The 7,416-nt window shown below is 37.9% G+C and overlaps 1 gene segment (V, D, J or C); it reads left to right on the plus strand.

Annotated features, from left to right (window-relative positions):
* Nucleotides 1–583: 583 nt before the first annotated feature.
* Nucleotides 584–6,192, plus strand: LOC311144527 (Ig mu chain C region membrane-bound form-like). The segment is given in 5 exons: nucleotides 584–612; nucleotides 1,698–1,997; nucleotides 4,224–4,550; nucleotides 4,896–5,201; nucleotides 5,655–6,192.
* Nucleotides 6,193–7,416: the final 1,224 nt, after the last annotated feature.

Consider the following 7,416-nt stretch of genomic DNA (forward strand, 5'->3'; position numbering starts at 1 on the left):
TTCTTCATGTCAAATCGGGAAATACGGCCACCATTCACGACCAACTATCAGCAACAGTGTGAAACACGGACAGAGATTTTGAGCACTGATTGTAGGTCCTGTGCGTCGCACCTATCTGGTATGAAATAGCCCTATCAGGATAAATAACTAAACTATCAGGATGATGCTCAAGATGCTTCCCATTCATCAACATTCACAACATAAATAAAGATAGAGAACCCAGGGGCTCACTATCAAAAAGAAGGACAGGAAGAAAACTCACACTCTTTCAGTCAAAGTTAACTTTGTGCAACACTTCCGTTTTGATGGGAAGTGTGTCTCCCCAGGGAAGGAGCGAATCATCAAGATGCCACAAAATAAAGTTAATGAAGCATTAAGTTTGAAATGAGTTGGGTTTTTAGTTTAGGGGCAGATATACAATTATCACTGTGATGACTATTTTGACTACTGGGGGAAAGGAACCCAAGTCACGGTAACTTCTGGTAAGTAGCCTTAACATTCAGACCTGAAAAAAGTGATTTTATTGTTTTGTACTAAGTATTGGTCAGACCATTCACTGTGACAACTACTTTGACTACTGGGGGAAAGAGACCATGGTGACCGTGTCCACAGGTAAAAAATATATATATATATTCTGTTTATTTTTGCATTATTATCGAGGTTTGACTTTGATTCAAAAGTCTCTCCGAAATGCTTGAAAGATGTATTTTTGGTCTTAGCTTGCGTTAGTTTTTGTGCGTTGCACGTATTGAAAGATTGCATTGTGACTATGCTTTTGACTACTGGGGAAAAGGCACAATGGTTACCGTTTCATCAGGTAAGAAAATGATTATGATTTCATCAAATGTGAAAGTGAGTTTTCAAATAGTCAAATAGATCTAGGTTATTAAAACTCGATTCTAGGCTAAATTTGCTCAATTGAATTGTGGATCAATAATAGTAATGGTACGCTATAACAAAGAAATATATTTATCATCTGGCCAAAAACAACTAAAAAGAATTCATGTAATTTTAAAACAAAGCTTTAAAAGTGCAATATAGACTATATATTTTTGGTTGGGAATAAAAGGGTATAAAGCCTAGGGAGACTGCGTTTTTATATCACTAGCTAAGTTCATTGAACACTGTGCTACGGTGCTTTCGACTACTGGGGTCAGGGAACAACGGTAACCGTTTCATCAGGTAAGAATCACATTTTGTTAGATGGCAAAGCATTGTTTAGATTGGATACTGATCTCTTAAATATAAGGATAGATATTTAATCAATCAAAAAAGTAAATACAGTCCTACCTACCTGCCTTATATCAGTTCTGTACAGGCGTTTCTGATAACACTTTTGATACAGTTTGGGGATAAATAATATCCTATCCTAACACATTCATAGTCTCTTAATAAATCACATATTTGGCCTACTAAGGAATGCTAAATAAAGTTAAGACAAAATAAAATATTATGTTTGTACAATGGAATAGGTCCTTAGAACTGTTATTTATTTTGTTTTGTTATGTATTTATTTGTATTTATTATTTTCATAATGTAGCCTATATTCTTGAAGGCTACAAGGGTTGCCATAGACTAGTAATCTACCATGCAGAAAATGTATTGATTAGGCCTAAATGTCATCCCCAATATTGAGAGGGGAAACAAAAGTTTGATGGACTTTATGGACTATTTGTAACACGTAATTTCTCTTACAGCCTCCCCAACTGCCCCGACCCTGTTCCCTCTGATGCAATGTGGCTCCGGGGCCGGAGATATGCTGACTCTAGGTTGTATTGCCACCGGCTTTACGCCTGCCTCCCTCACCTTCAAATGGAAGGACACCGACGAGAATGCCTTGACTGACTTTGTCCAGTACCCGGTTGTCCAGACCGGTGAAAAGTACATGGGAGTCAGTCAGCTCCTCGTGAAGAGATCAGACTGGGATGAGAAGAAGACTTTCCAATGTGCCGTGGAACATTCAGCTGGCTCAAAGGAAGTGATATTACAGAAACCAGGTAAGTCTCATTTATAAATTGACTGATCAATTTATTTAATAATAATAATAATAATAATAATAACAATAATACAGTATTAGGTTAGGGTAACTTATTATTATCCATATTCATCTACACGTATTAGGATAGTAAAAACATATGACGATCGATTCGCAGATTATTAGATTCGATAACAAACCGAATTTGTAAATATGATTCTGTCAAAAAATAAATATCAACGCTGATAAACTTGTGAAGTATGGATGAATTGCAAATGGTTTAGTTGTATAATTCCATTGCTGCTATTCGAAATTACAATGGACTACTACTGTACAATAGGCTGCTTGTATAAAGCATATTGTGCGTTCACGTGTATAATAAAGCGTGTATAAATTGATTAAGTCTTATTCATTTCGACCAAGAAAAATAATATAAAGCTATTCACCTATATTTTCATTTTTGTTCATGTTTTTTTCGGTCAATCATACTTAGGACTACTTCACTTGTCAAGTTGGTTTCTTGGACCAATGAATCCATCTTTAGAGTCTACTTCAGAAAACTCTGTACCTTAGTAGGCCTAGCCATACAGTAAAACACCTTGTCTGATGAGATACCTGATGCACGTTTAAAGTAACAAATGTGTTATAGGATGAATAGAAGTGGCTAACAACAAATGCATGATTAGGCCTACATCTTAAGATAGTTGATGACCACTTGAAGAGCTTTGCAGAGCTAATAATTGCTCGCTGGAACATTTGTGTCACTGTCACCAGCTATAAAACAAGCCATTTAGGTATGAGTCTGATTGTAGTGTAGGTGATAGGATAGGATGAGGGTTGGAACGGCGGTAACTTGTCGTTGGGTAATTAAGCCATGTCTCTCAAGCACAAAGTTTTGAGCCCTGATCGCTTTCCTTCGCCTGCATAATCCTTTTATGTCCACAGTCTTAACTGCTTGATCACTTCAATAATTGAACCATATTTGTATTGTGGCAGTGTATTGCCCTTACTTGCCCTGGGACTACAGGTGCAGATTCGCTTGTGGCTAACCCCGCTACATTTGCATGGATGTTGCATTATTGTAATATTGATGTTGATTAATGTGCACTGTCCCCTATAAATAAATAAATATAGGCCTACACATTGATTGGTTGACAGATTTAAGACATAATACGTTCATAAGCAATTGACACAATTCAAGTCCATTTATGGACAGAGCTTTGACCTTTCCATCTCCACCACTGCAACACTCCAGAAATACACACACAGTAGAGCAAGCACAGTAGAACAACAAAACAGGTTATGAAAGTGCATAGTTTAAAAGTTGGTAGGAGTATTGTGCATGAAAATTGCGGGACATGATTCCCACAGGGGCCCTGCAATAACACCAATTGATTGTACACATAGAAGCCATATTAACACTTTTCCATTCTAGCATACTTGTTCCTCTCTCAGCATCTGCATATGTCTGTTAACATGTATATGAAGAGTTTATTTCTTAAACACTATATCCACACATTCTTCCACTTTTGTGGTTTTTCACCAGAAATTATTTCTTATGGCTACCTTCACGTGTAAAATATTACTGCCCCCAGTTTTTTTCTTTAGCAATTTTATGTGTGTAGTAAAACAAGTTTTTTGCAAAACGCTGTATATCCATTGTTTAGCTGGAATGGAATATTCGTATACTGTTAATATGACGGATATGTGGTTGTCTCACCTAGCTATCTTAAGATGAATGCACCAATTATAAGTCGCTCTGGATAAGATATTCTGCTAAATGACTAAAATGTCGAATGTAAATGATCTAATCTAATGTAAATGATCTAATCTAATTTTACTGTATTGATTCATTATTTTTAATTTTTTGTATTGATGTCACAAATGTATAATTTGTACAGTTCTTTATTAAAAATGTAATTATTTGTTACATTTGACTGTGTAAAACCTAGCAGTACTACTTATTTCTCTGAGAGTGGGGCTGATATATAGCGTTTTGCAAAAAAACAACATGATTATATGTCTCTGAAATGAACCCATTAAATTATAGATCTCAAACAAACACGTCTGTAATTGCACAGCCCCAATCCATTATTACATGGTGAAAAAACACACCAACCTAGTTCATTAGTTATTTAAACAACAACAGCTCATTTAGAAAATGGATATGTAGCGTTTTGGAAAGAAACTCTTCATATGTTTTGTTCATCAGCTTCTGCGTTCATATATGTGTATGTTTGTTTTTCAGTTGAGCCTCAGCCCGTCTCCCCGTCTTTTTATGTAATGACCCCCTCAAAAGAGGAGATGCAAGACAATCAAACAGCTTCCTTTGCCTGCTTAGCAAGGGACTTTTCACCCAAAGATCATGATATTACATGGCTGAAGAACAATAAGCCAATAGCCAAGGGGGTGACAAACTTCTGTCAGGATGAAAAGAAGGGAGAACAGAACACCTTGTACAGCGCAACCAGCTTCTTGAGCGTCGGCGAGACTGAGTGGACAGATGGGTCAGAGTATACCTGCCGCTTTGTACACAAATCTGGAAACCAGACCAAGACTGTGAAGTACTCCTCTGGTGAGTAAAATCCATCAAAATGTCCCCTCTTGGTAGCTATGATACACACTAAAACAGTGCTCAGAGAAGGTTCTGTTCAACATGCATTATTTCTTTCATTAACTTCAAACACTCTTTTGGTATCAGGTATTGTCCAGGGACAGCACTGTATCAGCTGGTCTCTGTTTTATATAGTTTGGTATATATAACTGCTAGTTTACATTTTGCTAAATTACTGACCATGAGAAATACCCCATGAATAGAAACAATAATCAAAACAGAATGTATTTATTTTAGTGTTGATAGGGGGATGATGCATTGAATTACAAATGTTTTAAACCTCTTCCCTGTGTCCTCTTACAATAGGTGCAGTATGTGACACACATGTGGAATTCCAATTCATTGAGCCAACTCCAGAAAACCTCTTCTTAGATGAAAAGGTCCCCCTTGAGTGCAGGGTCACTTCAAAGCAAGCAGGCTTCCAGACCATCAAATGGATGACCGAGGATAAGAAAATCCTCCATGAAGAATATGACGAACGTGAGGGACGTTCAATCACTGCCAAGATTCTAATCAGTTATGAGGAGTGGCGTAATGGGACAACATTCATCTGTAGTGTTGAGCACAAAGATCTTCCATCTCCAGAAGAGGAATCATACCGAAGGCAGAATGGTGAGGCACCCCATTTTAAATTCAAATTCAATTACTGTATAATAAGATACGTTTTTATTTATTTAATTTTTTAATTGACATACTTGTGTAATGTTTGTGTTTTAAAACTAGTCATTTTTCAAGGTGATGGTGTAGTTTCTGAATCACATAGTGGTTGTGATTAGCCTTTGGTGTTAAGTACAATATATTCCAAAGATCTTCCATTTGGTTAAATAGATAACGTATGGCAGCACATGTTTTTACATCATAGCCCCCTTTTACCTATTTTCTCCCCTTAACACTCATCATGCGATGATATTGCACACATTTGAAAAGTTGTGCAATTGCAGATGGCTCATTGCCACTCCTTAACTATAGGATAACCCAATCAGCACAACGTGTCGCTCCAAGACATTTGAACAGATATCTTACTGAGCTTTGACAGAAGGCATAACTGTTCTCTTGTGCTTCTAGGTGAAATGGAAAAGCGTCCATCTGTGTTTCTTTTGGCTCCTACAGAAGAAACTAGCAGTGGTATGGTGACCCTGACTTGCTACGTCAAGGACTTCTACCCCAAAGTGGTTTTAGTTGCTTGGCTTGTTAACGATGAACTTGTCACAATGGATTCAACAAAGTACCAATACAACACCACTAGTGCTATTGAGACAGGAAGGACATATTACTCAGTATATGGTCAGCTCACCATGAGCATGGATGATTGGATGGTGGATGGTGAAGTGTATAGCTGCGTAGTGTACCATGAAACCATTCCGAAGTCCACAAAAATGCTTGTCAGAACCCATGACAGAACCTCAAACAAACCCAACCTAGTCAACCTCAGCTTGAATGTCCCTCAGTGCAAGGCCCAGTAGAGGATGTGTTGCCTTGTGTTGTGTTGCTATGTGTTGACCCTATATGGTTGTTTGTGTTTGTGTTTGTGACATGACATGATGTGTGTCTTTTAAGTGCAGAATCAAAATCCAAATAAAAAGATTGAATCAATAAACCTGTTGATGTATGTCCTGTGCAGTTCCTACTCATGTCTGTCCCGTCCCCCCACTTTTGTGCAAAGCAGATGGTTAGTTAGAGCTTCAGTATCTCTCTTTGGGGGAAATGTCAGCTCTCACACAAGTAGAACTAGCGGTAAAGAGACAATACAAGTCAGGCATAGTCTTAATGCATTACATTTACAATGAGGTCATGATTATCATGCAATATAAGTATATCTGGAATACAGTAATGGTGGACACTGAATAATGTAATAGTATAAAGCTTATTTTGCACACCTAGCTGTAATCTAGCACGCAAGTGATATCCACTCACATTCTTAAAATGTTACCCTGATGACAGGAATGAGCTATGGAAGTGTAGCGTTAGCATTAGCAACACAGTTGACTGCTGATTCAGATATTCTCCTCGTGTCTATGGTGTAATCAGATGTAGTGCATTGAACTTGTTCAGGTGTTCCTGTCTTCTTGTTGTTTGGCTTTGTGTGCTTCTGTTCCCTCTACTGTGTCTCACCTGTAGAAATGCTATATGTATGTTCTATTGATTCAAATTCTCCCACCATGGGTTTGGAGACAGATGAGATATGATTAGGGTTCGTTCACAAGAAGCAAGCCAAGCCAAGAAGATGTTGGAAGTTCCCATTGATCGGCAAGTGTGTCGTTTGGCCAAAGCAAGTTAGGGTCACCTTCACTGCTGGTTTGATATCCTCACATTTTAGATTTTCAATGTGTTGCATGCTTTCAGTTATAACTTAGTCATTGGAGGTGAGGCATGCACAAGTCCAATAAATACACAATGCATGCTTTAGATTTCTTTCTCACATCCTACAAAATATCACAGTATTATCTGAAACACAACTATGATTGATACCGGAGACAGCTGTACTATGCAAGGTTTCCCATAAAACAGTTAAAAGTATGCCAATTCCAAAATCAGCCCCTAGCCCCAAACCTATGACACTTCTTGAAAGTGTCATGGGAACTTAGCTCTCACTTGTACATGAAGGCTACATGCAATACTCCCCCTAGGTAACAATATGAATGGAGCTATGGAGAAACTATTATTAGAACTAAGATCTATAGCAAATTTTTTAGGAGCCATCAAGAAGTGTCCAGAAGTTGGGACTTGGGATTGGGCTTGGGACTGGGCACCAGAGTAAAGAGTGACCGTCTTGACTGCCTACTGACACTGTTCTCATATCCACATGCAGAGTGTCTCGTGTTGACTG

The sequence above is a fragment of the Coregonus lavaretus genome, assembly GCF_964263955.1.
Source record: "Coregonus lavaretus genome assembly, chromosome: 2".
In the NCBI taxonomy this organism is placed as follows: domain Eukaryota; kingdom Metazoa; phylum Chordata; class Actinopteri; order Salmoniformes; family Salmonidae; genus Coregonus; species Coregonus lavaretus.